The following is an 8,965-nucleotide window of genomic DNA, read 5'->3' on the forward strand; positions in this document are numbered from 1 at the left end:
TGCGGTGCAGGCTGCCGGGGGACGAGACGACAAGATCCTTGCCAACTACTTCCCACTGGTACTCAAACCTAATGTCAGATCCTGGCTCATGCACTTGCCGGACAACTCCATATCTTCCTGTGCAGATCTGTGCCATCAGTTTGTCGGCGCCTTTACAGGCGGCCACAAGCCTCATGGCCAAGAGAGCGATCTTCATCTGCTTGCCCATAAGGAAGGAGATCCCCTGCGCAAGTACATTCAGAGATTCAGCCGCGTACAACACAACATCCCAGATGTCCACCCTGCCGCGGTAATCAGCGTGTTCCATCAGAACATGCGGAACCGCAGGATGCGGGAGGAGATGGCGATGTGCAAGATTAGAGATGTCAGCGAGCTATATGCCCTGGCCGACAAGTGTGCACATGCTGAGGAAGGGAGTAAACTCCCCGGAGAGAACACGGGAGCAGGAGGATCTGATAGTGAGGACACTGCCCCGGCAAGAAAGAACCGGCGGCGGAACAACAAGAAGAAGAAAGGCAAAGATGTGCTAGTTGTTGAGCAGTCCGGCAAGAAAGCCGAAGCTGGTAGCTCCGGCAAGGAGGTTGCGGCAGCTGTGGCGGTCGCCGACAAGCAGGACAGCACCAACAAGCAATACTGCAAGATCCACCGCACCAAGGGCCATGACCTCCAGAGCTGCAAGAAGGTCGAGCAACTTGTTGAGCAGCAAAAGGCTGAATACGAGCGGCGCGACAAGGAGAAAGCCCAGGAAGGTGCTGGAGGAGCTGGCAAGAAATGTCCCGGCCGAGGAGGACGCCGCGGGAAGGCCAAGCAGCGGCAAGGAGACAGAACTCCCCGCGGCCGCGACAAGGATGAAGAGGATGACGACGATTAACATATGGATGAAGATGAGACCGACGAGCAGGAGTTCCAGAAGGCCACAGAGGTCCTGTGCGTTGACGATGGTGCTTCTCTGCATACTTCACACCGCCAGCTCAAGTAGTGGGTGCGGGAAGTCAATGCGGCAGAACCACCCGTCGATTCACGCAAGCCTCTGAAATGGTCCAGCACGCCTATCATCTTTGATATTGAGGACCACCCAGATCGCATAACTGCGGTCGGGTGCTTGCCAATGTTGGTTTCGCCAACTATCCGCAACCTCAAGGTCACTAAGATGCTAGTTGACGGCGGGGCCAGCTTGAACCTGATCTCCTCCGCGGTACTCCAGAAGCTTCAGATCCCTGATGGCGAGCTCGAAGAGACCGGCACATTTGAAGGAATCAATCCGGGAAGGAGCAAGCCGAAGGGAAAGATCACCTTGCCGGTAACATTTGGCAGCGAGTTGAACTTCAGGACTGAGAGGGTCACTTTTGACGTTGCTGACTTTCCATTGCCTTACAATGGGATACTTGGCTGTCCAGCACTCGCCAAGTTCATGGAAGCCTCTCATTATGCATACAACGTACTGAAGATGCCAGGCCCGATAAGTGTCATCTCTGTCCCTGGCGACAAGAAGGATGCTCTTATCTGCGCCGACAAGATCTACCGGGAAGCAGCAGCCGCAACAGATCGCAACTCACTTGCCGCTGAAGCTCCCGGGTGGAAGAAGAAGACCAAGTTCGGCAAGAACTCTGATGCCCACTCCGGTAAGCGCACCTCTTCGGAGTGCTGCGCTACCGTCGAGGATGCACCATCGAGCTCCACCGGCAAGTGTAAGAAGACAATGGCAGCTCCACCAGAGACCAAGAAGGTGTCCGCCAAGGAGGACGGCACTGGTGGTACCTTCACCATCAGTGCCACTCTCGACCCTAAATAGGAAAGCGCGCTCGTTGCTTTCCTGCGGGCGAACGTCGACGGGTTTGCATGGAAACCGTCTGACATCCCCAATGTTCCTAGGAAAGTAATCGAGCACCATCTTGCCGTCTATCCTCATGCGCGGCCCGTCAAGCAGAAAGTCAGGAAATAGGCATTAGAGCGCCAAGAATTCATTGCAGAAGAGATCAAGAAATTGGAAGCAGCAGGCCTTGTCAGAGGAGTGCTCCATCCTACGTGGTTGGCTAATCCTGTGGTCGTGCGCAAGGCAAACGGGAAATGGAGGCTATGTATTGACTTTACCGATGTTAATAAAGCTTGCCCCAAAGACCCATTTCCCTTGCCGCGCATTGACCAGATTGTTGACTCCACGGCCGGATGTGACTTGCTTTCATTTCTTGATGCATACTCAGGATATCATCAGATCTTCATGGCAGAAGAGGATGAGGAGAAAACCGCATTCATTACCCCATGTGGCACATACTGTTTCGTACGGATGCCTTTCGGCTTGAAGAATGCTGGTTCAACATTTGCAAGGGTGGTCCATGACGCTTTTGAACCGCAAATGCACAGAAATGTGGAAGCCTACATGGATGACATAGTGGTCAAGAGCAAGGACAAAGTGACCCTAATTCAAGATTTAGACGAAACCTTTGCAAATCTGCGCAAGATCAACATCAAGCTTAACCCCGAGAAGTGCGTGTTTGGAGTCCCCTCCGGCAGGCTTCTCGGGTTCTTTGTGTCTCAACGGGGAATTGAAGCCAATCCCGACAAGATCAAGGCCATTGAGCAGATTGAAGCGCCGAAGCGCGTCAAGGATGTACGAAGAATTGCCGGTTGCGTAGCTTCTCTCAGCAGGTTTATCTCTAGGTCTGCTGAGCGCGCCCTGCCATTTTTCAAAATATTGAAAAAGGCAGGTCCAATGAAATGGACTCCGGAAGCGGAGGCTGCGCTGCAGGACTTGAAGAAATAGCTTTCCTCCACTCCAACACTTGTCGCACCTAAGCCACAAGAGAAGTTGCTGCTATATATAGCGGCAACCAATCAAGTGGTTAGTGCTGCGTTAGTAGCAGAGAGGGAGGCGAATGATGAGCCAGCGACCACGGCAAATGCATCCAGCGACAAGCAGGGGGCTTCACCGGCAAGCTCTAGTCCGGCAAGCTCTAATCCGGCAAGCTCTGGTCCCGACAAAGATCGATATGCGCAGACGCATAAGGAGATGCAGAAAAGAATGGTGCAGCGCCCAGTTTACTTTGTCAGTTCCCTTCTACAGGGGGCTAGGTCAAGGTATTCTGGGGTGTAGAAACTGCTTTTCGGCCTTCTCATGGCCTCGAGAAAGCTGCGCCATTACTTCCAAGCACATGAGATCACAGTCGTCACTCGTTTTCCGCTCAAGAGGATACTGCAAAATCCAGAAGCGACAAGTAGGATTGCCGAGTGGGCACTAGAACTGTCAAGCTTTGGCGTCAAGTTTGAAAGCACTTCAACTATCCAAAGCAGGGCATTGGCGGAGTTCATAGCAGAGTGGACACCAACACCAGATGAAGAAATTCCAGAAATGAGCATCCCCGTCAAGGAAGCAAGCAAAGAGTGGATGATGTACTTTGGTGGTGCCTTCTCGCTGCAAGGCGCCGGTGCTGGCGTGCTACTTGTTGCACCCACCGGAGAGAATCTCAAGTATGTAGTCCAGATGCACTTTCCCAAGGAGCAAGCAACGAACAATACTGCAGAGTATGAAGGTTTGCTTGCCGGTCTCAGGATCGCAGCGGACCTTGAGATCAAGAAGCTCATTGTCAGGGGTGACTCACAGCTTGTCGTCTGTCAAGTGAACAAGAATTACCAGAGTCCGTTGATGGAAGCTTATGTTGATGAAGTGAGAAAGCTAGAAGAGCACTTTGACGGCCTACAGATGGAACATGTTCCAAGAGCTCAGAATGACATTGCTGATGGCCTGTCAAAGTGCGCCGCACTTAAGTTACCTGTGGAACCAGGGATCTTTGTGCTCAAGCTGACTCAACCGTCTGTAACACCATCAACTGGACAGAGCAAGAAGAGGAAGTTGATTTCTGGTGACTATTTTCCGGCAGAGCTCCCTGAAGCCGCCGCCAAGAAGGTCCCCAAGATCAACGCCAAGAGTGCTGAGGAGCAGTCTGCTCCGGCAAGCCTTAGGGCTTGTTCCGTTGTAGCAGACGCTTCCGACAAGTTTTGCTCTGACAAGCTTGACGTGGAACATCAAGCTCCGGCTGAGCCACAGGTTCTTGCCGTAGAAGCTGATGTTCCCGCAGCAGCAGAAGTGCCTTTAGTCCTTGTTGTCGAGCCACAAGCTCCAGCATGGGCACAGCAGATTGTCCATTTCCTTCAGACAGGAGAACTTCCCGAAGAGCAAGAAGAAGCGGAAAAAGTAGCCCGGCAGTCAAGTATGTACCAGTTTGTCGACGACACACTGTACAGAAGAAGACTCAACGGTGTGAAATTGAAGTGTATTTGCCGGGAAGACGGACAGAGGCTGTTGGCAGAGATACATGGAGGCATATGTGGTCACCACATTGGCGCAAGAGAACTTGCCGGCAAAGTTTTCCGGCAAGGTTTCTTTTGGCCGACAGCCCTCCAGGATGCAACTGCACAAGTAACCAAGTGTGAAGCGTGCCAGTTCCATTCCTAGCAGATACACCAGCCAGCTCAAGCTCTCCAGACGATCCCTTTATCCTGGCCATTTTCGGTCTGGGGGCTCGACATCCTCGGCCCCTTTCCCCGAGCTGTCAGGGGCTTTGAGTACTTGTACATTGCAATCGACAAGTTCACGAAGTGCCCGGAAGTGGAACCCTTGAGGAAGGTGACAACACAGTCAGCAGTCAAGTTCTTCAGGTCGATTGTTTGCCGTTTCGAGATCCCTAACAGGATCATCACCGACAACGGCACGCAATTCACGAGCCGCACCTTCATGCAGTACGTCCAAGATCTTGGCGCCAAGGTCTGCTTCGCTTCTGTTGCTCATCCGAGAAGCAACGGTCAAGCGGAGAGGGCAAATGCTGAAGTGCTGCGTGGGCTCAAGACCAGGACTTTCGACAGGCTGCACAAGTGCGGAAGAAACTAGATCGAGGAGCTGCCGGTGGTTCTTTGGTCGATCAGAACGACGCCAAATCGAGCCACTGGCCAGACACCTTTCGCTCTAGTCTATGGAGCAGAGGCAGTTCTCCCCAGAGAACTCGTATACGGGTCGCCTCGAGTGCTCGCTTATGATGAGCTTGAGCAAGAGCAGCTGCGACAAGATGACGCGCTGCTCCTTGAGGAGGATCGTCTTCAGGCTGCTGTACGAGCTGCTCGATACCAGCAAGCTTTGCGGCGCTACCATAGCCGCAAAGTTAAAGCCAGAAGCTTCGAGGAAGGCGACCTTGTTCTTCGGCGCGTTCAGTCCACCAAGAATTCCAACAAGTTGACACCGAAGTGGGAAGGCCCCTATCGGGTGAAACGAGTCAGTAGGCCTGGCGCTGTCCGCCTTGAGACCGAAGATGGCGTACCGGTGAGCAACTCCTGGAACATTGAGCATCTTCGTAAGTTTTACCTGTAGGGCGCGGTTGCCGGAACCCGTTCCGGCAACTACCTTTTGTACAAGTCTTGCCGATGTTGCATGTAATCCTTTGTACAAAGCCGGGCGCAGATCCCGTGCATAAGTAAAGCTCATGTGCCCCGCACATCTTGTCAATTTCATGCATTATATTCTTTTTTGCACGCGTTATCTGACACTTTGTGCAGCACCTACCCCCGGTAAGCAATAATGAGCCGAAAGGCTCCATACCTTTATTCTCTCTTCTTTCTTTTTCTCAATAAAGGAAAGGAAGGTTCCCTCGCACACAAGTTTGCCGGGGGGAAAGGAGAAGATAATGGTGTGGACAAGGCGTCGTTTAAAAAAGTTTCATCTTGCCGGGAAGCAAACGACAGAAAAGCTAAGTTGCCAAAGTTTGAGCAGTTAGTTCTAATTTTTAAGTTATCTTCCTCGAACGATCGTGCTTTGTATGGAAAAGCTGTGCGCGGAGGAACCAACTCGTAGCTAGTTGCGCCCTTATTTTGTTTCGAGTCCGCTCAACAACTTAAGTGTGCTGCAACTAGTCGCGACAAGGTTTCTTGTTGGAAGCGGCACCGCCAGCAGGCTGCTGACGTCCCGCACTCAGCGCTTGCGGCTCGGGTGCCTGCGCCGACAAGTTCCCTAAAAGCGTAGGGTAAAAACATACAAAGGAAGGAATCTGGTAAAGGAAATAACGTAGCAATCGATACCAGAAATAGAGTTATATTACAAGATAACTTGTCGCAGCTCTAACAGACTGATCTCATAAAATGGCCAGCAGCGACAAGGAGAAAGAGTAAACGGGCGGCCTAGTCTACGCGATCGCCCTCAACCCTCTTGATCTCGCTCACCTTGTCCACAATGGGTGCGACAAGGGCCTTGAGCGCTTCCAGATCAGCGTCAGGCGGCAAGGACCTGAGGACGTTGGTGAGGTTGAGGCCTGAGTTGCGGAAGGCCACCTTCACCAGCACCTTCTGAAGAACTCCCGCGCAGATCTTGCGCGACTCGTCGGCCAGCTGCTTTGGGATCTTCTCCCGGAGCCGCTGGAGGGCCGTCGCCACGCCCTTGAAGAACAAACTGAGCTTGGCGTTGGGTTGGAGATGCTCGTCGGAAGAATAACCGAAGTCCTCCATCCCCAGCTGCGCCAGCTCCCCGTCGATGACTGCGGCAATATTCACCAGACCCTCGGTCCAATGCTCCACAGTCTCCCTAAATGAGTTCTGGATAATGACAATACTCGCCAGCAGCGCCTCGTCGGCCTTGATCTTCTCCGACAAGGTCACCTCCCGCTCCCTGGCGCCGTCCAGCGTCTGAGTCAGCGTAGCCAACTTCAACTCAAGATCCACGTTGGAGTCCTTGGCGGTGCTGAGCTCCTTGCTCCTCTCAGCGAGAAGACCCTGCAGCTCACCATGGGCGGCAGCATCCTTCTCGCGCTCGCGCTTTAGCATGGCAAGCTCCTCGCCGCTCGTCTTGAGATTGGCCTCCAGCTGCGCCACCTTCGCCTCCAGCTCTTTCTTGGCGGCCTCAGTGGCTGCGGCAGCATCCCTCGCTTCCTTGACAGCCCCGCCAATTGATTGCTCGCGCGCGGCAAGCTCTTCCTCGTGGCTGCCAAGGTTGACCTTGCGCTGCGCCAAATCACCCTCCCGCGCAGATAGCCTCTTGGCAGCAAACCGCTGCTGCTCTTCGACCTCAGCCTTCGCGAGGAGGAAGGCTTTCCTCTCCTCGGCGACTTGCTCCCGCTCCTCTGCCAGATTCCGGAGAGCTTCCTGCCTGAGGCCCCGGAGCTCCTCCACGCGGTTCTCGATATCAACTCCCGCCCTCGCGACAAGCGCTTCTCGGGAAGCCAGCTTGGCTTGTCGGGCGCGGTAAAGCGACGTCAGCTTCCGCAGCAGCCGCTCCTCTTCAGGCTCGTCGCTGCTGCCGCTTGGCGCGTCGACCAGCGTCAGCCCCGCAGAGGCAAGCACTTCTCCATCCAGGGTTTCTCCTTCGACCGGCGCCCTGGAGCTTGACGCCCAGGGAAGCTTGATGAAGATGCCGTCGCCGGCCTTCAAGTAGGCGCCGGGCTAGGGCTCTTCGGAGCCTGGCGCCGCAGCAGCAGCGGAGGGGTCGGCGGTCGGTGCAGCACCTGGCGCTCCTGTGGCCTCGGGGCCGTCAGTACGATCGCCAGATCCCTCGCCGGCTTCTGCGGCGGTAGCCTTGGCGGCCTCTTCGCCGGCGGGTTCATCAACGCCGGCCTCTCCTTCGGCGGCCTCGGTTTCCATCGGCTCTGTGGCGGATGGATCTGACGAATGGAAGAGGGGAGAAGAGTCAAGCAAATGCTCAAAGAGAAAATCAAAAGAAGAAGAACCCAAGGGAAGTTTTTTTAGGAAAGTAGGTTACCTGGGCTAGGATCTACAGTCGCAGTCTCAACCGCCGGAGGATCACTGGTGCCGTCCCTTGCTGGAGAACTGTCCCTTGCCGGAGAGTTCTCCCTTGCCGGGGAGCGCTCCCTTGCCGGGGACTCCTCCCTTGGCAGCATAGTCGAAGCAGATGGCACTTCGGGAGCAGCTTCCGGGCACTCCTGGTGAGGCTGTTCTGCTCCTACACAAATCAACAGTCAAGATATCAGTAGAGAAAAGGGCACCCATGCGCACCTGATAGCAGGAAGTAAACTATAAACTTACGCTAGGGGCTGCGCTGGGGGCTGCTTTGGGGAGTAGTTGCCGGGTCCGTCAAGGTGGTCTCAGACACACCCCCTGCTGACACGGTGGGATCGTCTTTGATGACAATTACCGGGGCCTTGGCTCTCTTCGCCGCTCTCTGGGCCAGCGTCCTGAAAAAGAATGGGTTCAGATTGAAGCAAGTCAGATACAAGACGAAAGCAGCAAGATTGAAGAACTACAAGAACACCAAAGAAACTTACTCTTCTTCTTCCTCGTCGGAGCTGAGCGCGGAGAGATCGAAGTCCGGCTCCCCTCCGGCGCGGCGCGGCGGAGGAGTAGGTTCCCTTGCCCGCTTGGCAGGGGCGGTGGCGGTGGACCGGGAAGATCCCGCTCCAGTTGCCGCAGCAGAGTGAGGCGCTCCCGCGGCAACAGTGCTTGCCGCGGTAGAGCGTGTCGCACGGCTTGGCGGCTGTTGGCTCGTTTGCCGCCCCGCTACGTCCCCGGCCCTGCGGAGACGCCTTCTTGGTGCAGCCGGGGGCTCCGCCTGTGGCAAGCTGTCTGAAGGTTCGGGCTCTTCCTTGCCGGGCTCGCTCGGCTCAGCTTCAGGCCCGGCAGGCTCTTCCTCGCCAGCAAACTCCTCGCGCTCGGCAAGGCTTGCCGCCTCTGCTGCCTCCGCCTCCTCCACGGTGAACCCGAACTCACCCGCGGCAGCTGCTGCCGCAGCCTCTTCCGTCCTAGTGGCAATGCGCTGCAGCTCCGCGTCGGTGGTGTCACGGGTAAGGCTCTTCTGTTCATCAGCATGAACCGGCACTTCTACCAAGTCGTCGAAGAACGCCTCCACGACGTCATCCGCAGGTTCTTGCCATGTTGGGGCGATTCCATGCGAGTCGCACAACGGCTTCATCGCGCGAATCCGGTCAAGCGAAGAATTGTTGCACGGTGGAACGACATTCCGCGGCAACATAAAAGGGTG

Source organism: Triticum aestivum, chromosome 7B (genome assembly GCF_018294505.1).
Source record: "Triticum aestivum cultivar Chinese Spring chromosome 7B, IWGSC CS RefSeq v2.1, whole genome shotgun sequence".
Classification (NCBI taxonomy): Eukaryota; Viridiplantae; Streptophyta; class Magnoliopsida; order Poales; family Poaceae; genus Triticum; species Triticum aestivum.